At 40.2% G+C, this 24,265-nt stretch overlaps 1 long non-coding RNA gene and 1 pseudogene across 1 annotated transcript in view; one reads left to right on the top strand and one right to left on the bottom strand.

Annotated features, from left to right (window-relative positions):
• Positions 1–7,911: 7,911 nt before the first annotated feature.
• On the bottom strand, positions 7,912–9,579 carry LOC140233279 (piggyBac transposable element-derived protein 4-like; annotated as a pseudogene).
• A 13,146-nt stretch (positions 9,580–22,725) lies between these two features.
• The window catches only part of LOC140232983 (uncharacterized), a 48,355-nt gene continuing 46,815 nt past the window's right edge, over positions 22,726–24,265 (top strand). Inside the window, exon 1 of the long non-coding RNA XR_011901517.1 lies at positions 22,726–24,235. This is a non-coding gene — a long non-coding RNA (uncharacterized lncRNA). The remainder of the gene's footprint in view (positions 24,236–24,265) is intronic.

The raw sequence follows: 24,265 nt of genomic DNA, 5'->3' as shown, positions 1-24,265 counted from the left end.
ATTTGTCTTTGAACCTTAGTCCCTGATTTGTCTTTGAACAAACAAAGGCAGTGTACCAAGTATCCCCGTGGTCCTCATTGATCAAATGCTCGACCATTTCCCTACTAATTCGGTGTATGGAACCTGTCTGCCTATTTTAGCCCGCTTTGCCACTCGAACTGCCTCCACTTCCCGTTTCCTTTTTCATAGACTGCTTGTATTTGTGGAGGATTTGAAACTACCAAATATATTAATACATATTCTTTCGTGTATAACCACCAAAAACTATAAGAGATCGGTAGAAACGACACAAACATCAACAAATATAAACAAAAGGAATTAATTGAATAATCAATTATGTTCTTTTATTATTTGAAAAAATAAAATATTAAATTCTTCAGTAAATTTCTTAACTGGAACTTGAAATTATATCTGTTTGTAACCAATGACAAAAAAAGGACTTGACAATTGTATTGGGATCTGAAATAAATCTAATAAAAGTAATAGACCACATTCTACACTCTCTGAGATTATAAACAACTTCAATATTACACTCATCTAGTTAGATTACTTTGAACTGTACGAATGCCCGAATAATAACCAAAATAAGGCAATTGAATAAGGCAATTAAATGTTACCGTGACAATTGAGAATATTATTATAGGTCTATATACGAACAGTCAGGAGAGATCAGGCAGATGTCTCTGATGAGGAAAAAAAATGAATATCCTGGTAGCAGGAAACTGAGAATAGCGATGCTGCAGCTAGGAGGTAGTTCGCAGAGATGATGGAGTCTAATTCCTGTAGCGATGCAACGGTTAAAAGTGAGTTCTCGGAGATGATGGAGTCTAGTTCCGGTAGTGATGCAACGGTTAAAAGGGAGTTCTCAGAGATGATGGAGTCTAGTTCCGGTAGTGATGCAACGGTTAAAAGGGAGTTCTCGGAGATGATGGAGTCTAGTTCCGGTAGTGATGCAACGGTTAAAAGGGAGTTCTCGGAGATGATGGAGTCTAGTTCCGGTAGTGATGCAACGGTTAAAAGGGAGTTCTCGGAGATGATGGAGTCTAGTTCCGGTAGTGATGCAACGGTTAAAAGGGAGTTCTCGGAGATGATGGAGTCTAGTTCCGGTAGTGATGCAACGGTTAAAAGGGAGTTCTCGGAGATGATGGAGTCTAGTTCCGGTAGTGATGCAACGGTTAAAAGGGAGTTCTCGGAGATGATGGAGTCTAGTTCCGGTAGTGATGCAACGGTTAAAAGGGAGTTCTCGGAGATGATGGAGTCTAGTTCCGGTAGTGATGCAACGGTTAAAAGGGAGTTCTCGGAGATGATGGAGTCTAGTTCCGGTAGTGATGCAACGGTTAAAAGGGAGTTCTCGGAGATGATGGAGTCTAGTTCCGGTAGTGATGCAACGGTTAAAAGGGAGTTCTCGGAGATGATGGAGTCTAGTTCCGGTAGTGATGCAACGGTTAAAAGGGAGTTCTCGGAGATGATGGAGTCTAGTTCCGGTAGTGATGCAACGGTTAAAAGGGAGTTCTCGGAGATGATGGAGTCTAGTTCCGGTAGTGATGCAACGGTTAAAAGGGAGTTCTCGGAGATGATGGAGTCTAGTTCCGGTAGTGATGCAACGGTTAAAAGGGAGTTCTCGGAGATGATGGAGTCTAGTTCCGGTAGTGATGCAACGGTTAAAAGGGAGTTCTCGGAGATGATGGAGTCTAGTTCCGGTAGTGATGCAACGGTTAAAAGGGAGTTCTCGGAGATGATGGAGTCTAGTTCCGGTAGTGATGCAACGGTTAAAAGGGAGTTCTTGGAGATGATGGAGTCTAGTTCCGGTAGTGATGCAACGGTTAAAAGGGAGTTCTCAGAGATGATGGAGTCTAGTTCCGGTAGTGATGCAACGGTTAAAAGGGAGTTCTCGGAGATGATGGAGTCTAGTTCCGGTAGTGATGCAACGGTTAAAAGGGAGTTCTCGGAGATGATGGAGTCTAGTTCCGGTAGTGATGCAACGGTTAAAAGGGAGTTCTCGGAGATGATGGAGTCTAGTTCCGGTAGTGATGCAACGGTTAAAAGGGAGTTCTCAGAGATGATGGAGTCTAGTTCCGGTAGTGATGCAACGGTTAAAAGGGAGTTCTCGGAGATGATGGAGTCTAGTTCCGGTAGTGATGCAACGGTTAAAAGGGAGTTCTCAGAGATGATGGAGTCTAGTTCCGGTAGTGATGCAACGGTTAAAAGGGAGTTCTCAGAGATGATGGAGTCTAGTTCCGGTAGTGATGCAACGGTTAAAAGGGAGTTCTCGGAGATGATGGAGTCTAGTTCCGGTAGTGATGCAACGGTTAAAAGGGAGTTCTCGGAGATGATGGAGTCTAGTTCCGGTAGTGATGCAACGGTTAAAAGGGAGTTCTCGGAGATGATGGAGTCTAGTTCCGGTAGTGATGCAACGGTTAAAAGGGAGTTCTCGGAGATGATGGAGTCTAGTTCTGGTAGCGATGCAACAAATTAAAAAGGAGTTCGCGGAGATGAAAAACCAGGAAAAACCAGATGGCGATGAGACAGTTCAGAGAATTCAGGTAACAATGAGAGTGGTGTTGACAGTCAGAAGAAATCGGGTAACAATGAAACCGAGTGTAACAACAAAGTCCGAACGGAAAGTGTCTCTGAAGAAAAATGGTGTCAAGTTCTCACCGTGAAAATTCATCGGCCAATTATATGATCATCTCCTGCCTTGTGAATTGTCTAGTAAGTAAGTCGGCAAGTCAGTAAGTATCTATCTATATCTCTTAAAATGTCTGCAAGACAATGCGTTGGTAGAATCCCACGTCTTAGCAACGAGACAACAATGCTAAAAAATGAGCGCAACGTGCTCAGAAAACACACAAAGAGGCGTGCCTCAAATAGCGCATCGCTCATTATTACTCAATAATAGAATACGCATATAACTTATTTACTTATTCATCAACTTTGTCATCTGGGGCACAAAGAACTTTGACAATTTCACGGTCTTCAACTTCGACTAAGCGTACCTGTTCCTTATTTTGTGTGATAAGCAGTAGCAACTGATCCTTCAATTCTCCCCAAGATTTGGCCCTTCCCTTTTCAGAAAAATTTAGAACGCCATTCTCAATTTTTTCCCCAAACACAAATCTCCAAGCTTTTAGTTGCATTTTCAACATTTCAAACTTATTTTTGTTCATCTGATTGGCCAAGCCCCTAGTTACATCATCTTTATTCATCCAGATACCCCCGCACATTTCTCTAACCTCATTATAGACAGTCTCTCTGCGAACATTATCCTTTTCTTCTTTTTTGATCTTGGTCTCTCGTTTTTCTCTGATTGCCATTTCTCTGCTTTCCCAAATTTTCTTCGCACACATAGCATACGTCTGTTTCTGCACATGTTTTTGTTTTCGAGCAGCTTCCATGAATTTTGTCCTTTTCTGTTCACTTAAGTTGGAGAGCCATTTACCTGTTTTGTTCTTTGAGTACATGATTACGCTTTCCAAGCAGTTGGTGTTTGCTTTTGGTTTACATTTCATCAGTCGGTCGAGCATTCCAAAATCTCTTTCAACCGACACGCTTGTCTCTGGCACACTTTTTATTTCATCCTCTTTGCCTACGTATTTGTCCTCTAGGTGGTCATGTACGAGTCTAGCTGTCAGAGTGACAAAACCACTGAATATCAGCTCCAACACCTGTTTCGTCAGTTCGCAGTCTGCATTGTGGTGTGTTAGACTATACTGCATCGCATCGTCACTTACCCCCACATCTTCAAAAATTTTGCATTTCCCTTCCATAAATTCTCCAGCGTCTTCTGCATATTGTTGGAATTTTCGTGCCATTTCCCAATATCTCTCGTTCATGTTGTTGACATTTTCATTTGTTTCCAATAGTTTCCAAAGTGGTTTCAAATCATTTGCTATGAAGAAAACCCCTGCTCCATTGTGGAATAATATATCGAATCGGTTCCCCTTAAATGGGGCCAAGGGAACAAAGTTCCTCCCCCTTTCCCTGAGGAATGCCCGGAATTGAACTGGTTTTTCTGACTTTTCACACCCTATGTCTTGTACTGCCTTGCACACAGTTCTTATGAGTCTTTCTGTTCCTCCCTCATTGCCTTTCGAAGTAACTCTGACCTTTCTCGCCCCAACACAAGCCTCGCCAAAGATCATTTTCTCCCAAGCGCTGATCGTGTTCACTGCTTGGTCAGCGAGTCCAACTACGTAGTGAAGGCCGCAGAAAAAGTTATTCATACTTGCCGCCTTTTCCTTCTTAATGTCTGTAAATCCATCCCATCCCCTCTCAACTTTTGGAAGTACCTCCCTCCTGTACTGCTGCAAAATTTCATTGAATTTTTTCTGAGCAACATGCTTGTCACTGATTGTGTTCTTTATTTTTTTGCACTATTCTGTGGACATTATCTGTCCCATCGCCCAGAACGCTGCTGAGATCTTCTAGTACATTTTTCATCGGGTCAATTGTCTCTTCTGCTGCACCTCCGACGCTTTCTCGCACCCCTAAAACATAGCAATCTCCATCCTCTGCATGAATGTGAAAAGCCCCGAAATGGTGACCTCCCTTTGTTGTACCATCTCCCCCCCCCCCAAAAAGTGAAGTTGCTCTTGTTGTCATCCAGGAGCGTATCAAGGAGCTGTATTTGGCTCAAAACCCTCCCTTCTTCATACATGTACGCCGCAAAATCTTTTTTAGGGAGTTTTTCCACCTGCGACTTAGTCAAACCCTTGATAACAGCCCTGACAACACACACCCTCACAATGTCTAATGCTCACCCCATATTTGCAAACTAATTCTTGGTACACGATCCTAACTTCGTCACTATACCTACCCTGAGATATGGCCTGTATGTTTTGTGCCTTATCAGTTTCCGTTTCCTTCATTTTAGTTAACTTTTTTTAAACTTCTTTTTCAGTGATCTGTTTTCCCGTAGAATGCTAGTAATAATTGTGTTCCGCTTCTTGAGGTAGCTCACTCTTTTCTATTTTTTTGTCCATTGTCTTTTGTGGGATTTTTTTCCTGTCTTGCTGTATTTTTCTACTTTTTTGAGACGCTTGACCTCAACTTCGAGCTGCGCGATATCGTCATTTTTCAAGCGAGTAATTCTATGTGCATGTTTTTCAGTGACTTTTTTTTTTTCAAGGGATTTAATTTTCCTTTCGTCTTTTCGGTTCATGTGCCTCATTTGTACTGTTACTTGCGCTAGTTTCAATTTGTATTCGTCTATTTTCTTTTCAGCATTGTGAAGACGTGATTTCATTCTTTGCAATTGTTTGTGGAGCTTTCCTCCAATTTTTCTGTTGAGTGTACCCTTTCGCAATCTACACTTGCATCTCGATTTTTTGGTACTCTTGCTTACTCGCTCACTCACATGAATATTGACATCCCGCCTTGACCCTTGACCCTGTTTCCGGCTGTTCACACTGTGCTTTCTATTGGATCTAACCACAGGCACAGGCACAATTGTAAAGATGTCATTTAACCCATCCACGTACGGGCCTCTGTGTAATCTGTAATTTTGTGTCTGCCTAGTAAGTTGGCAGTGAACTTGGGCGCAATCTTCCCTACGGCGTGATCTACACGCGAAGGGCATTCATGCGTCATTGAAAAAATGCCTGTGTCGTTCCCACTAGGCAGGAGGGTTGATGCGTGTACACTCGAGCGAATGTGCACTTAGTTGACTCAATACAGCGCTAGTTTGTGTGAGTTATGTGAAAGAAAATAATAAAATGTATGAATTCTGAAAGAAATATTACGTGTGTGTGTATTTTTTTCGTATTTCCTCTTCATTTCCACCCCGTTGTTATCACACATTACCCACACGCAAATCGAAGTGTGCAAAATGTCCTCGACTCCCTCGGAGACAACTGTGGGACATTCCATTCAGTCAAGGGTTTTTGTTTTGCAACATCATGAAGTAACTCTAATAAAAGAGATTTTTTTTTGCGAACGCTAATCTATTCTATGAATGAATCACTATATATTTATGCTTAGCTAACATATTTCAAATTTTTAGAGACACAGAAAAAGATTTGTAATACAATCATGATACGTTTGATCATTCATTCACCCTGTGCAGAAATCCGCATGTCTCCCACCACACGAGTTATCGCTCTCACTCAATCTTCGATCGCGATAGCATGGGAAAACAAAGACCGTACGTGTGACACAGTACAGTAGTAAACACGTGGATTATGCTGCTTCGGAAAAAAACGAAAACGTGGCATGGTACAAAGGAATCCGATGTAAAAAAAGCCACACTTTCGAAAGCTAAAACGAATAGCGAAATCAAAATCCACTAAAACGATCGGCAAACGGTCTTGAAACTCTAATGTAGATTCCCAGTTCACGTTTGGCTGAGTTTGAGAATAGTATTTCTGAGTTTTCCTCGCACGACGAGATCAAGAACGAGATCGGTGAACTTTCTACAGTTACTAATACAACTGCGTGTGTACTGTATGTTGAACACGTACTGCACGAAGTGAAGGTGCGTTTTGTCATGTGGCAAGAACGCAAGGAATGCACCAGATACGGTGTGCTACAGATTCTTGGGGCGAAATTTGCCTTGATAGAAGCCCTCCCTTTATTTCATATTTGGATGGTAATTCCAATTCTTTATAGAATCGTAAATATGAATACGTTATATATTCATTGTACAATTTTGAAACATAATGCAAATATTTTTGAGGGTTTTCATTCCCAAAATTTCTCTCATTTTGAATAACAAATATAATAATAATATGAAGAGTTCTTGATTCGAGTCTAAATTCAACGTTCCTTTTTGCAGTTACGTCATGGCAACGATGCATAAGTAATCAGCTGTTATGTAGTCGTACAACTACTGCAGTTCCTGTGAGATGTAAATGTATGCCAATGTGATTTTATTGGTGGCATTATACTGATTTTACAATCTTACCTTCTCTGTTTTTCTTTTACAGAAATCCAGGCATCATCAGATGAAGCAGTCTTTGTCAGAAGTACCTAGCTGTCGTATCACTTTTTGCCACGATAGTTTTCATGTTTCTCTTGATCATTATCAAACCATGGAGCTACCAATTTTTGGTAGCTCCATGATCAAACTATGTTGTACTACTTGTACATTTGGATGAGCTAATAATAATATGGGCAAATATAAGTCAACTATTAGAGTTCATGTTTGCACTATAAATAATTTCATATAATACAAGAAATGTCTTATGTCATAAGAAATCATTTATAGTCCAAACATGAATTACGATAGTTGATTTATTTTTTTCTTTTATTTCCAAATATCATTAGAATGATTTTGTAATTATCATAATTATTAATATTATTATTATCATCATACCTATTATTATTATTATTATTATTATTATTATTATTACTATTACTATTATTATAATTATCATCATTATCATTTGCTTATTAGGTTCTGATATTTACAAATGTCATGATATTTGATGTTGCTATGTGTTCTGTCTTTACATGGCAAAATGGGATTTTTTTTTGTTTTTTTCATCCAGGGGCAAAGAAAAAAGAGAGAAGGAAATGAAAGGGACAGAATGGGAAACACCTGCTCTGCAGGCTCTCTTTATTGTAGCATTCCATACAACATAACTATACATGTACAATTGTGAATACAATAAACAAGTAAACAAGTTAACATTTCAAACTGGACCTAAAACAAATTCATTGTCTAGCTTTTAGTTGAATTAATTTTTGAAGTGAACCTGAATAACTGAACAAGGTAAAAGAAAATAGGAAGTTAAATTCCTGCAGTGATTGCTCATGTGAATTAGAAAGGACATTACAAAACAGAGTAATGTGAAGTTTTTGTTTTCAAGTTACCAGTTTGATAAATTTTTCCTGAAGGAAGTCCAGTTTGAAATGTTACATTGCTTTTACAATGAATTACCATAACAAATTTACAAACAAATTACAAATTTACTACCATCCATGATATGCAGCAAAGGATTTGCTGCACATCACCACTTCACACCTCACACAGAACGTTCGGGTCTCACAACGCCACCTCTCTCTCTTGCATGCCTGGCACACTCGCCGAGATGGTCCCTTCCCAAGAGCATGACCACCATGATTCTGGTCATCACGACCGCCATCACCATGGGAACTGAGGAGAAGTTTGGCCAAACGCTTCCGGAACTCAAGCTGAGTCAGCGGTTTTGGGCGTCCACTTCTGGTTTCCCTCTGATGGGCCTCAGATTCATTCATGAGAATGAATGCATTAGCTATGGCCACATCAAAGAGAAACCAGAAGACATACACCCACCACCGCCGACTCGCGCGAAAGGTTGGATACTCCGTCCTCAGCTGGTCAGCTCGGTCGACTCCTCTCATGAATTTGTTGTACTCACGGAGAGCGACAGGGCATGGGACCACCCTCTTAGTCCCATCTCGCTGCTTGCGATCGACAGTTGTCTGTGCTGTAGGATCATCGGCTGAAGAGAGCAGGTTCACAAGATGCTTGTCCTGCCAAGCATAGGCTGAAAGCTGGCCACGCTGGAGCACATTGAACTCACCCTGTACTTTCAGCCTAGGCTCGGCAAGTTCAGCATGTGGCAAACCTCGACGGTTGCGACGAACCGTCCCTCAAGCAAGGGTGCCCTTCTGCTTGAGGCTCTCGAACAGATCAACAGTGGTGAAGAAGTTGTCCATGTTGACCACATGATGCTTCCCCCGAAGCCGTTCAGTCAACTCAGTCACTACACGTGCTGCCAACCCTCTCTCACGCCCTCTTCTCTTCTCTTTCCCAACATAAACCTGAAACTCATTACAGTATCCATTCACAGGGTCAGCTCTCATCCACACCTTTATCCCATACTTCGTCGGCTTGCTTGGAATGTACTGGCAGAATCCGAGACGGCCACGGAAAGCAATCATGGCCTCATCAACTGAACAATTTTGGTGAGGATTGTATTGCTGCATACAGTTTGCCAAAACTTCATTCAACACCGGTTTAATCAAGTGCAGCTTGTCGTGATTTGGGTGCTCTTTTGGTAGGTGTTGAGTTCGATCGTTAGCATGAAAATTCACGCTAATTCCTTCAAAACGTTTCCGAGACATGAACTCAGCAATACGGAGATGGCCAAAAACATCATCGGAGCTCCACATCCAGCGCATTTCTGGGAGAGGCATTATGCTGAGGTACAGCCGAATACCAAGGTAACACTTCATTTCTTCCACTGACACAGGCTGCCACCTAGGGAGATTTGGGTTGGCTTGCCGCTTTTGTGCAGCATACCGATTTGTCTCCTGGACCAAGTGCTGGATCAAAGTCAAAGGAAATAACAAGAAGAAAAAATCCAGCACTGTAGACGTTTCATTCAGCTTTGTTGTCGGTCCAGGTGGAGGTCCTGAAAAGGACCTTGCCAAAAAAGAATGCAGGTCTCTAGACCACTCCTGAGCGTCAGCTTGTGTGTCAGTGTCACTCTCATCATCATCATCATCACCATCATCACTCGAACTTTCACCAACATCACTGTCATCACTAGAGTCATTCCCACCGATCTCATCCACTGCAAAACCGTCAAAATCACTGTCATCTTCGTCACTCAAACCAAACACAGCAGCATACGATTCATACCTGGCAGACATATTGCAGTACAGAAATGAAATGGAGGTGGAAAATAATAAAACATGAATACGATCGACAACGAAGGCAAATTACCGTAGAAAATAAAATACAGAATATCTTGCACCGAAATCTAAAAAGGAGAAGAAAAACTACAATGAGAAATACTACGATGAAAACACGAAGCTTGATGACGAAGGACGGTGCTGCGGAGACACTTACGCCTACGGTAGGTACAATAGGTGGGCTACATGAAAAGTACGATGGTCACATACACACAACGACGTTCAATCAATCAACCGACACTCGAACAAAAACTCACCTCCAAATTGCTGCAAACGAAATAATCACGCAACAAAAAATGGAACACAACACGATCAGATGTACGGCTGTACTCTGAAAATAAAGGGATAGAGTGAAATGAAAGCAACAGAGAGAAAAATGAGAGAAATGGACGAAACCCTACAGAACTAATGTCACACTAACGTAATGCGACACAGCAATGCCTTCGTAACCACAGTGAGTAAACAGGTATCGGACAACAAGTCTCAACTGCAATCGATAACACGATACCGCGCGTAAGAAATCACTGCCGTTGCTGGAGCAACAAAGATGCAGGCGCGCTGTAAACATGAATATTGATTAGTTTCTCAGCAGGCTCGAACCCCTGGCAGGTGTTTTGGCCAATAAGAGATATTCTAAAATAGGTTTCTTTGCATAAATTATTTTTCTGAGTCCCAGTAACGATCTCTGTGATTGGCTAAAATTATTCTACAGCTCCTGGCCAAGCCTGAGGTCTTAGGACGCCCTCTTTTGGTCATAAATAATGCATCCCACGTTTTTTGTGGGATGAGACGTGGATGGGTTAACAAACGCTCTTTTGAATTATCCTTTGATCCTGATTTCTTCTCTCCGTTTCTTCTCTCCTCGTACATGTTGTATTTTGTTGTATATTCTTTTGTCACTCACGCCCACGAAGTTGACGTCAAACAAAAGACAACAAAACTTTGAAGTGTCCGGTTGACACGCCTCTCTGTCTCCCCCACGCATACAGTTCCAACACAACACCGTTCGTCAAACACTCCCATGCCATTCTCTCACAACCATACTCCCCACAGAGCGCGGCTTGGACATCCCCCTCAACAATGCCAATTTTGGTACAATTTGGCCCCACCTCCGCCATCTTATGTAATTCCCTTACTGTCTCATCCCCCCTCCCTTGTTTCACCATCTTTCTTGTTTTCCTTTTGAGATTGCTTGTGTGCAAATCATCAACTACTGCCCTGATACAGATTGCTTGACAGTATGTTACAGAACATTCCCTGAGATTGAGAGTATTCACGATCCCGAGTTTGCCACTTGTTGTATCGTGAAAAAAAATGCTCCAGATCATTGAACGAAATTGTATCCTGAGGAGTATTTGTGCCGAAACAAAAATCCAAAAAAAGGACTCACCGTATCCATACTGAAAAACTGAAGATCAAAACTCGAACGATTCCAAATATATCAGTAATAGTATGTTTGAAGAAAGGTTAATTGCTGTTGTGATCAATGTGATGAATCGAGTTGATGAATGATGAACGAATGTGCGAATGATGCGAATACATGTGTGTTACTCTGCATTGTCTTACATTTATTGATGCTCTCTTTCATTGTACACGTACCACCATGCGACTTACCTGGTCTTGACCTTGCATGCTTGAGATTACGTGGAGCTGTGATGTGCGTGCCCCAGCGCCCAAGTGTGTACATTGCATGCCGGCTATGCATTTCGCGGGAGCGTCAGGTGTGTCTTGTTAGCGTAAAATACATATGCATAAGCCAGTTCATACGTGCTGTCGCACTGAAGTTATGAATATGCAAGCTCCGTCTCCTCAATTCGCTGAGCCAAGAAGAGAGTGTTTAGTCATTTGCAGAGCACTTTCACAATATCCCATTGAGCTAGCGAAAAACTAAGCTCGGCATTGGATTTCTCATAATCTAAACCTCCTAACACTCAGACAGCATTGAAAGTAACGAAGCCGTCTTTGAATAACAGCAAAGTTTAGGTTTCTTTCACCAATTTTCCCAAGAAGTTCTTCGAATTATGAAATGCTGTCTGAAGGTATTATATAGCAAACTCTGCCCTTTTAGGTGATACCTAACTTGTTGAGATTGTTAATTGGGATCAACCTAAGAAATTGATGGAAAGGTGATTTTTTAGCGGAAAACCGTGACCACTTTTTGATGCGCGTGCTCTCCATTCATAATACAAGCAGCACCATGCAAAACCTATGGGGAGAGATTTAGGGTGACAAAACTTGGCGCACGATTAGACACCCTAACAAAAGGTTTGGTTGGAAGCCAAGAAGTGAGTTCAAATTTGTTCCACTGCATTGCCCTATGTAAATTTGCATCTCATTACAGTGGCAGAGACATTGGTCGTACACAAAATTTCTCCTTTCTCTCTTGTTTTTTTTTTTTTTTTTTTAGGGGCGGGGTGGCCCCTCAATGGACAGTCATTTCTATAAGATTTTATCCATACCTTAAAAGTCGGAGGTATTCCAAATCGATGCTTGACCCTTTATACCACATTCAGGGATCCTTTTTATGCCTCCGCCACGATGTGCCGGAGGCATTATGTTTTCTGGTTGTCCGTCCGTACGTACGTCCGTCCGCTTTCGTTTACGCGATAACTTGAATAATATTGACTGGAATTTTACCAAACTTGGTCCAAGTATAAAGTATGATGGGGCAATTATTTGATTAGATTTTGGGTGAACTCGGCCAAAGGTCAAAGGTCAAGGTCAAATGAATTTGTATCCGTTTACGCGATAACTCAAGACTGGATCAAGCAAATTTTACCAAACTTTGTCGGAGGATGATGTATAATGGGGCAATTACTTGATTAGTTTTTTAGTGAAATCAGACAGAGGTCAAAGATCAAGGTCAAATCCTAAGATTTCTCTCTTTATGTGATAACTCAAAACTGGATGAAGCAGCTTTCACCAAACTTGGTCCAAGGATGATGTATGATGGGACAATTAGTTGAGTAGATTTTAGGGACATTGGCAAGAGGTCAAAGGTCAAAAGGTCAAGGTCAAATGCTAAAAATGTTGCTATTTCCCCCATATCTATGCAATGCCCAAAGGTTTATTTTCGTGAAACTTAGTGTAGACATGTACTACTGCATAAAGATTCTCCAGAGAGAGTTTCATGTCATAAGGTCAAAGGTCAAAAGGTCAATGTGAAAATGTTGCAATATCACTTTTCTCGCAAATGGTTCAATGTATCTTCATGGAACTTGGTACATACGCATGTACTGACTGGCAGGGATTATCTAGGGAATTTAGGGGTCATGAGTCAATAGTCAGGGGGTCAAAGGTCAAGGTCAACTCCTCAAAATTTTACTGTTTCCCTCATATACTAGTATATGCAATGCTTGCATTATTAGATTAAAAACTTAATATATACATGCATTAACTAATGGAGATTCTCCGGGAAATTTCCAGCCAGAAGGTCACACTCTTTCTTCGTACCTTGGAAATTACTCAATGCATAAACTTATAAAAGGGTCCGTAAGAAGTCAAGTAAAAATTCTCAATTCCCTAAATATGTGTACCTGCACTCATAGACAATCATAACAAACCCAGTTCAAGGAAAGTGAACATTCAAGATATTTCTGACAAACCTGTCATTTCAATATTTTGCCAGTTATGTGAAACTGTCATCACACATTGTGAAGACATTGTACTATACACCTATTTGGAGAATCATGCATTATGGCGGAGGCATCAGTCGCCATAGCGACATTTCTAGTTTTTTTTTTTTTTTTTTTTAGTTCATCATAATGCTTTTACCCAATTTTGAAATAACCTTTTAACTACATTGAACATCCAAAATATGACAACAGCCCCCCTCCCCCGGGCTGGGAGCAACTTTTTTTTCAGCACTAATGAAGGAGTGGTGGGGAATGAAAAAGGTGGGTTATGGGTAGGACCAATCCATTATATTTTTATGCATTGCACTTTAAAACACTTAAATTCATTAAATCACTTACCTCATTGCAGGTGGGTGTTTGATCAATTTAGTCAGCGCTATGACAAGTTGTCAGTCTCAGACAATTTCAGCAAAATCCTTGGTTTTGATTGGCTGAGATGCTCTGGTCACTGACTGTTACCATTGTTAATGCCAGAGACTGACAACTTGTCAGTGCTGACAACTTTCATGAAACGGTACCCTGATCATCTGTTTTCGTTACGAAGAAGCACTCACCAGGTCATGAGATGGGGTTAGTGCTTAGCAGCCGGAGAGGAGGAGCTGATCCAAGAATAATTTGAAGAAAGATGGTTATAAATACTACCCCTAAATAAAGGACATCTGTCAATGCTCATGCAGCCCCACCCCCTTTCCAAATCACACACACACAAACCCATTTGGGTGTTTGTTTGTTTTTTTCCTGTATTATTATTATTATTTTTTTTTTTTTTGGTGGGGGGGGATTCCCATTTCCCTTATTTCCAAATCATGATGGCTGAAAGAATCACATTTTAAAATCAAGTCTCCCTCATCAACTTGGTCAATGTAATTTGTTACAATAATAGTAATTTGCCCAGCTTAATTGCTATTTGTATGTCCCTACGTAATTCTCTTTGCAAGCTAGACTTAGTGTGGCAGGAGTGGCTGTTGGGTTTGGAAGTGGGGAATGTTTTTTTTTTTTTTTTCCCCCCGCTGCTTACTGAAGCTGGATTCTATCTATGACTTTAAATACGTAACATATTAGAAATCAGTGGTAGAAGTACAGTGGGACCATGTTATATAGAGTTCTTATACAACAAGCCCTTCTATAACCAGGTTATGCTGTTTTTAACTCATCTTTTTAACCCTGAGATAACAAGATTTTCTAGGATTCAGTATATATCAACTAAAACAGAAATGCTACCTGTTCAATGCAATATTTTCTTCTCTCACCTCTCTATCAATGCAGATAAGTGGTCCGACACAGAGAGTTGCACATCCAAGATCTCACAACTACCAAGACTGTTTTTCCTTCATTTGCTTTGTCCGTCTCAAACTATACATGCACACATTGTATTATATTGGATCAGAAGTTCACATTCTTTACGGGTGTATTCTTTCCATCAAGTTTTCGGAGAAGTAAATGGTTCACTCAACGCTGTTTGTGGTACAGAGAAAATACAGCGATATCCCATAACATCCGAGCCTGGTTAGCATTGTGATGGCTGTCACATAATCAGAGGCCTAGGTTATTTACCAGATCTTCAACATACAGGTTGGTTAGGAGTTCCGAAAGTGTCATGTAAAAGGGCTCCTTGTGGTTGTCATACCATACATAAGTTTTAGTTCTTTATCCTCAATGGCCACAACTACCCCAGTGAACCACCTGCCCACCCCTCCTTCTTCCCAACGATGCTTGACCTGTTTGCCGAGTATGCTGTGCGGATTGGTGATGATTGGTACAAAGTGTCCACTATCTTCCAAGTTTGCAGGAAATTTCAAAAGCACATCTTGAAGTTCTTCTGTGGTACACTTTGACACAGCAACCTTTTCCGTCTTCTGGCCCAGAATTTTGATGCGGAAGGAGATTTGCTTTCTAAGTATACTGCATGCCCTGGTCTTGGGAAGTTTGCTAATTTGATGGAGTGTGTTCGCTGTGAGGATTCCAGTCTGAATGACATTATCCACAATATCTTCAGTCCTGTCTCTTTCTTTGGCATCTTTCTCACTTTTAGTTTGTTTGTCTCTAATTCAATTTCGTACTTCATTTAGGTATTCAACCTTATCTGCTTGGTCTTCCTGTTGAACTCCTCGAGCTGTTCGCACTGCATTTTGAATGATGGTTGTCCTGGATTCCTGTGGCATTGTTTCCAGCCATGTCCTGGTCTTGTTGGTGTGGAACATAACTTCAGCCTCAAGCTTCGACATTGATGTATTTGGAGCTCTCTGTAATCTGGAATCCAGGTGAGCAAAGTTTCTCTCTCCACTGATATTGGTACCCGGTACTTCACAGTCGGGGACTTTGGAAGTCTGCCTACTTTCAGCTTACCAAATCTTTTGAGGACTGTTGGTATTATGCCAGCTACCTTCTTGGAACCCACTCTCATGGATAACAATTCATACACAGTCAGCTGAATGTCTTCATTGTAGCGCCCATTTTCAAACGTCGATATAATCTGCTCTTCCTTTTCCATAACTTCATCAACTATTTGTTCCATTTCTGACAATGTCTTATTCTTTTGTCCGATTTTTTTTTGTGTGTGTGTTTTTGTAGGTCTTTGATCTTCTGAGACCCTTCCTGGCAGTCACTTAGTTTTTTGTTCAGTCGGCGCAACTTATCTTAGAGTCTATGCTTTTGTCTCAGTAAGTCGTCATTACATTTGGTCATACTCATAACCTTCTCTTTCAATGCACATATATGTATTTCCTCCTTCAGTACAACATTATGACATTCTCTGTTTTTAATTCTCTTCTCTTCTCCATCTCTTTAGCAAGAACTGACATATTGTGTTTTCTCTAGTGCTATTTCAAGGTGCTCATTGTATTTCATTTGAAGTCTTTCGTGTTCTTCCCATTCCTCATGAGTAATGACACTACCAAAAACTACAGTAAGTTCACATCAGGATTAGATCAATGAAACCTTGATGTAGTTTAAAGGCCAGTCCTGTTGCAACCATGTGCATTTACTTAAATTAAGTAGAGCATACAGATCTTATTTGACTGTCTCTTGTCTTCTGGCATTTCAGTGCCTCTGGTCTGCCTGTGTGCATTCCATTTCCTTCTTGTGGGCTGCTGTGGGCTAGTTACATTCATCAGACATGGTTCATTGTCACAGTGATTTGACTTAATTTGACTTGAATATGATTTAATGCTAGTGTAGTGTCATAATACTGGTATTGCACTAATGTATGTTTTTTTTTTTTTTTGCCATTGATATTTCAAGTGAAAGAGGGGGGGGGGGTGCTCTTTGGGCACCCGGCAATGTTGTCTAGAAGTGCAAGTGCAGCCATGACTTGTGATTACACAAGTCTGTGAGTCAGAAGGGCCCTGGTCTGTGATACTAGCAAAATCTTTGTCAGAGGCAAAGTGAACAGAAGTTAAATATAGCTCTAGATAGTCTACAAGTATAATATGCATTATATAAATGCTTTGTTGGTGATTGTGGTGGGGGAAACCTTGTTTAACTTCACTGACCCTTGACCTCAACAGGATTTCACCCATTAAGTAAACATGCAGTAATGCTTTCTTTATTCTGTTCCTGGGCCAGGTGTGTGATTCTTGCAATGTGCCGTCAATATGATCATTGTATACGGACAGATGATCGGATAGAATATATCTTCACATACATACTTGCATTTTTCAATGGAAGAGCATAACAAGTTCCACTTTCTTTTGTGGAAACTTAAAAAAAAAAAAAACATAAAAGAATTGGCATCACCGATTGACACTACCAAAAACTACAGTAAGTTCACATCAGCATTAGATTAATGAAACCTTGAGGTAGTTTAAAGGCCAGTCCTGTTGCAACCATGTGCATGTACTTAAATTAAGTAGAGCATACAGAACTTATTTGACTGTCTCTTGTCTTCTGGCATTTCAGTGCCTCTGGTCTGCCCGTGTGCATTCCATTTCCTTCTTGTGGGCTGCTGTGGGCTAGTTACATTCATCAAAATCATGAATTTTTTTTTTATTTTTTTTTTGTTTTATGTAAAAGTACTGATTTGTATGTTTATAATGTACTTTATATTCCAATTCTGGCAATAGTTATGGATTTTAACATACTGTACATGTTTGTGTAAACTGTACGTGTCTTTTCTTTATTTCATTTATCAATGTATGGACATGTACACATTGTTTGAATAACATCCCTGCACATGCACGTGTACTGTGCATTTTCTTCCAATTGATGCAGACATGTGCGCACATGTTTTGGTACATGGAAACAGGAATTTGATAGGGTGTGTAAGTGTGTGTCTATGTCGTCTGTTTGGGTATGTGTATGTGGTATGTTTCTGCAGTGGGTGGATATCTGTCATCAGTGTTTTGGGTGCGCAGCCGCACACTGACGCTGTGGGTGTGGATTATATTGTGTAGGGGTATGTAGAGCCGCGGAGCCACTACAGTAGCCCTTTGGTTCAGCTGTACATTTGTGATGTGGGCGTGTATGAGGCGTGCGTAGGTGCGGGTGTGTCTGTGTGTGTGTGTGCACTTGTGGGTGCTTGTGCGTGTGTGTGGGGGGGTGGGTGGGTGTGGGTTTGCGTGTATTGTTTTTGAGTGTGGGATGGGTAGGGTCACGAGCCATGCATGCTTTTTGCGTGTAATATGATAAGTCATGTACATGTGCAGGGACCAAGTGCAATATTTTGATTATTACAATACGTGTACTTGCTGTACTTTGTTTAGTGTTATGTTACTTGTCCTTCAGTTATGTATACATATTTATTTTCCTTTACATGTGAAATTTTTAATGGAGACTGTTGCAAAGATTTTTATGCCATAGTGCATGACAATAAACGATCTGAATCTGAATCTGAATCTGAATCAGACATGGTTCATTGTCACAGTTATTTGACTTAATTTGACTTGAATATGATTTAATGCTAGTGTAGTGTCATAATACTGGTATTGCACTAATGTCTGGTTTTTTTTTTTGCCATTAATATTTCAAATGAAAGAGGGGGGGGGGGGGCTGCTCTTTGGGCACCCGGCAATGTCGTCTATAAGTGCAAGTGCAGCCATGACTTGTGATTACACAAGTCTGTGAGTCAGAAGGGCCCTGGTTTGTGATACTAGCAAAATCTTTGTCAGAGGCAAAGTGAACAGAAGTTAAATATAGCTCTAGATAGTCTATAAGTATAATATGCATTATATAAATGCTTTGTTGGTGATTGTGGTGGTGGAAAACTTGTTTAACTTCACTGACCCTTGACCTCAACAGGATTTCACCCATTAAGTAAACATGCAGTAATGCTTTCTTTATTCTGTTCCTGGGCCAGGTGTGTGATTCTTGCAATGTGCCGTCAATATGATCACTGTATATGGACAGATGATCGGATAGAATAAATATCTTCACTTACATACTTGCATTTTTCAATGCAAGAGCATAACAAGTACCACTTTCTTTTGTGGAATCTTAAAAAAAAAGAAAAAAAAAAAGATGGGTGTCACCAAGTTGCATTGCCAAAATACTACAGTAAGTTCACATCAGCATTAGATCAATGAAACCTTGATGTAGTTTAAAGGCCAGTCCTGTTGCAACCATGTGCATGTACTTAAATTAAGTAGAGCATACAGATCTTATTTGACTGTCTCTTGTCTTCTGGCATTTCAGTGCCTCTGGTCTGCCTGTGTGCATTCCATTTCCTTCTTGTGGGCTGCTGTGGGCTAGTTACATTCATCAGACATGGTTCATTGTCACAGTGATTTGACTTAATTTGACTTGAATATGATTTAATGCTAGTGTAGTGTCATAATACTGGTATTGCACTAATGTATGTTTTTTTTTTTTTTTTTTTTTTTGCCTTTGATATTTCAAGTGAAAGAGGGGGGGGGGGGGTGCTCTTTGGGCACCCGGCAATGTCGTCTAGAAGTGCAAGTGCAGCCATGACTTGTGATTACACAAGTCTGTGAGTCAGAAGGGCCCTGGTCTGTGATACTAGCAAAATCTTTGTCAGAGGCAAAGTGAACAGAAGTTAAATATAGCTCTAGATAGTCTACAAGTATAATATGCATTATATAAATGGTTTGTTGGTGATTGTGGTGGTGGAAAACTCGTTTAACTTCACTGACCCTTGACCTCAACAGGATTTCACTCATTAAGTAAACATGAAGTAATGCCTTCTTTATTCTGTTCCTGGGCCAGGTGTGTGATTCTTGCAATGTGCCGTCAATATGATCACTGTATACGGACAGATGATCGGAGATCTTCACTTACATACTTGCATTTTTCAATGCAAGAGCATAACAAGTTCCACTTTCTTTTGTGGAATCTTACAAAAAAAAAGTAAAAAAGATGGGTGTGTGTCACCAAGTTGCATTGCCAAAATACCACAGTAAGTTCACATCAGCATTAGATCAATGAAACCTTGATGTCGTTTAAAGGCCAGGCTGTTGCAACTATGTGCATTTACTTAAATCAAGTAGCATATACAGATCTTATTTGACTGTCTCTTGTCTTCTGGCATTTCAGTGCCTCTGGTCTGCCTGTGTGCATTCCATTTCCTTCTTGTGGGCTGCTGTGGGCTAGTTGCATTCAGCAGACATGGTTCATTGTCACAATGATTTGACGTAATTTGACTTGAATATGATTTAATGCTAGTGTTGTGTCATTATACTGGTATTGCACTAATGTTATTTTTTTTTGCTATTAATATTTCAAGTGAAAGGGGGGGGGGGGCTGCTCTTTGGGCACACGGCAATGTCGTCTATAAGTGCAAGTGCAGCCATGAATTGTGATTACACAAGTTTGTGAGTCAGAAGGGCCCTGGTTTGTGATATTAGCAAAATCTTTGTCAGAGGCAAAGTGAGCAAAAGTTAAATATAGCTCTAGATAGTCTTTAAGTATAATAGGCATCATATGAATGCTTTGTCTGTGATGATGGTGGTGGTGGAAAACTTGTTTCACTTCAGTGACCGTTGACCTCAACAGGATTTCACCCATTGCGTAAACATCCAGTAATACAGTGCACTCCCGTTACAACGAACACGGTAATAACGAAATTTCGTTATAATGAAGTAAAACTTCTGGTCCCAAAATTATCGCCATTAAAATCTATGGTACAAAATTCGCTTATACTAACACGGGTAAAGCGAAATTTTCGTTATAACGAAGTCTTTTCCGAGCGTTACTGACAAAGAAAAACAAAAGAAATGTGCTCCGTTATAACGAACTGAGGATAGCTTTCGGAGGATAGCTTTCAAAAATACGTAGCGGAACAAGCATTTATAGTGTCTCTGCATGGCCAACGCGTCACATCACTGTGTGTTTGCTTGGTGTGTCACGCACAGTTTACGAGGGGAACTTGCATTATTACAAATTTAATACAATAATCATAAATTGAATAACTATTTGTTTTATTGTTCACATAGCTTTCCAGTGTATGACGTGTATTCAACAAACAAAATATATGCTTGGCTTCCTTGTTTTCGTTGCATGTATCTGTTCGGTTATAACGAAATTTCGTTATAACGAAAGAAAACTGCCGGTCCCGAGCAATTCGTTATAACGGGAGTGCACTGTACTTTCTTTAGTCTGTTCCTGGGCCAGGTGTGTGATTCTTGGAATGTGCTGTCAAAACGATCATTTTATACAGAGAGATGATAAGATAAAATCAATATTTTAATTTACATACTTGCATCTTTGAATGCAAGAGCATAACAAGTTCCACTTTCTTTTGTGGAATCTTAAAAAATAAAAAATGTTGTCACCAAGTTGCACTACCAAAAACTACAGTGAGTTCACATCAGCATTAGATCAATGAAATCTTGATGTAGTTTAAAGGCCAGTCCTGTTGCAACCATGTGCATTTACTTAAATTAAGTAGAGTATACAGATCTTATTTGACTGTCTCTTGTCTTCTGGCATTTCAGTGCCTCTGGTCTGCCTGTGTGCATTCCATTTCCTTCTTGTGGGCTGCTGTGGGCTAGTTACATTCAGCAGACATGGTTCATTGTCACAATGATTTGTCTTGATTTGACTTGAATATGATTTAACATTAGTGTCATGATACTGTCATTGCACTAATGTATTTTTTTCCATTGATTTTTCAAGTGAAAGTCTGGAGAGTACAAGTAAAACTGAAATTGTTAAATCTAACACTATGCAATTGATACCATTGATTTACTTTGTATTCACAAATACTTATAACACAAACAGCTAGAACCAGCTTGTGTTTCAGTCTGTATATAGTCACCATCAGCTCCTCGGGCCAAGTTACTGCTACTGACTGCTATCCTTGATTTTAAATTCAAATGTTTAAGCTTCTACCAACCTTTAATTGTAGTGGGCAAGCTTTCGTCCTACTCCTGAGGACTTTCTCAAGCCTTATGCAGTGAAGTGTTGTCTTGCTGCCGTTGCCTGTCTTTATCATTGACTTTGAAAGCAACTGGTTAAAAAGAAAAGTAAAGGAATCACTTTGGATCAGAAGGATTAATCCAGCTCTCAATAGAGACTCTGGCTACACCCTCTCACCCATCTATGGTCCAGTGATCAACAAAGACAGGCAACAGCAGCAAGGCTTGAGAAGGTCCTCAGGAGTAGGATGAAAGCTTGCCCACTACAATTAAAGGTAGGTAGAAGCTTAAACATTTGAATTTATTGTCATCCCCAGCCGATGAAAGTTTTTAGTATTATCCTTGATTTGTTTGTACTTTCTGAAGTTCTCATTGTAATGCATCACAGCACCTGAGTTATGATAAAGCACATTTCGTAAACTTTGGAACTGCAATTGCTTGAAATAGGGATTTAAATGTGTATATCTCACTTTTAAGATACACTTTCATCACGATATTTTGACCTCAGATAACCCATGACATAGAATGATTTATCAGTATGTGCCAAGTGTGGCAGTATAGAGTTGGTGGGTTCATGTACCATCAGTTCTCCGTTTGTTATTCATAGTGTTATCAGTCTTGTTGTGTTTGATGAAATGCCAAAATCTCTTCATACTCTGAAATTCCATGGTGGCTCCCAGGTGATTTTTGTTCATATGTTGTTGTTAATGCTGCCATATCACCACTGGTTCTGATCTCGTGTGAACCACAATGACCAAGACATAGTTAATGTTTGTTTTTTCCCTGAAATATTTTGTAACCTTGTTGGAGAGGTGTTAGAGGTGCTTGCAAACTCAATGTCTGGGCAGTGAAACAATACAAACTAAGTTATCGTTAAGGAACAATTACTCTCAGCCGGGGATCAGTTCTTTTGTTCAAAGAATATGACTGGAGGGGAGATACAGTTCAAGGTAGTGTAGTATGTAAGAAACAAAGAAGCCCAAATTTTTCATACCTAAAATTTGAGGTTCAGGAAAAAGAAAATGATATTTAGAAGTATGTGTATTTCATATTCACAGTTATGCTCGTACTTATTTATGTAGAATACTGACATTACAAGTTCTAAAACAGTTCGGAATTTGTTATTCATTGTCACTGTTTTTTAGTTGTATGTTCTTATATCTGGATTTTCCCTTTTCCTCAATATACCAGTAGTCCTGATAGTTTCCTTAAGTTTATAGAAATTATGTTCCTCCAATTCTAGTAGGGGAGAAATTGAAAGCCACCACAAGTGGAGAAGTGATGAGTTGGGAAGTCATGTTCGGATGTTAGTGTTTAAAGAAATGTGTGTATGTGTGGGGGGCATTTGTGAAGGAGCCGATTCTGAAAAGCTACATATTTCATAATAACAGACTTGATCCAACACCTTCATTGTATCAAATGGCAAAACACATCAGTTTTCTAAAGTCTCAAAATATTCCTATATTAATATTCCTATATTTTACCTTATGCGCGGCTAATTCCTGAAAGAATGTATTATTTTTTTTTAAAGGATTAAGAATTTGTATGTTTGAGATACCAATGAAAAATAATAGCCAGAACATTGTTAAACGTGAATGAGGACAAGTCCAGTAATCATCAGGCATGAATTAGCATTCCCACATCTGTGACAAATTAGATCCTTCATGATGGACACAACATGATACTTAATTCTGCATTTCTCCCTTTTTCTATCTAACTGAGCTTCAGAATTGACCGTACATCAGAGCAGCGAATGAAGGAAAGATGTGGAGAATTAGGGGAAAGAAGGCAGACATAGTGATGGGCGGAAGGATGGATTAAATGTATAGATAAAAAGATCGGAAGAAATAAGGCACTGCTACTGAGATGGGACACAAAATTGAAAGAAAGATTAAAAGTAACTGTAATGTGCACTCTTCAAAAGGGAGGAGTCCACAATTATCTGATTTCACATCCCAGCATTTCAATTTTTTTTCAGCCTATATCTGCTTTTGAAAATCCTCTTTATCTTGTTTGTACCCCATGATTTCAGGTGGTTCAGTTACTAGTGGGTCAGATAATGATGTTCTAAATTATGATGCAAGTAGATACTTTACCTTGGATTGCTGTGGTGTAATCAGGCAAATGAAATATAAAGTAATAAAACTGAGTCATCTAAATATCATGTAATTTCTGTAGTGTTAAAACTGATTAAGAAGTACAAGAAGAGTTGCATTATTGGTTCTGTGATGCCTCAAGGGCAGTGTAAATGTCTTCAGGGTGATGGGTTGATTGGTGATACGATGATGGCAGAGATACACCGTGCCGTATGACCCCTTACCCAGAACGATGGAACCTCTGGAGGGGTGAAATGCCTTCAGGTCTGAGATGGTGAAGGATGAAGATGCAGCATTGGTTCTGTGATGCCACAAGGGCAGTGTAAATGTCGTTAGGGTGATGGGTTGATTGGTGATGCGATGACGGCAGAGATACACCGTGCCGTATGACCCCTTACCCAGGACGATGGATCTTCTAGAGGGGTCAAAGGCCTGCAGGTCCGAGATGGTCCACATGTAAGAGCTGGTACAGGATGACGAAGATGCAGCAGCACCACGGGGGCTTGGGGCTGTCACCGCAGTGCTGCTTTGGGCGGCAGTTCCACTAGTCAAACCCACCGGATGTAGAGTCATGGTAAGACTACCAAAGAGAACATCTATCGTT

Source organism: Diadema setosum, chromosome 9, assembly GCF_964275005.1.
Source record: "Diadema setosum chromosome 9, eeDiaSeto1, whole genome shotgun sequence".
Lineage (NCBI taxonomy): Eukaryota > Metazoa > Echinodermata > Echinoidea > Diadematoida > Diadematidae > Diadema > Diadema setosum.
This window is presented reverse-complemented; position numbering and strand designations above follow the sequence as displayed.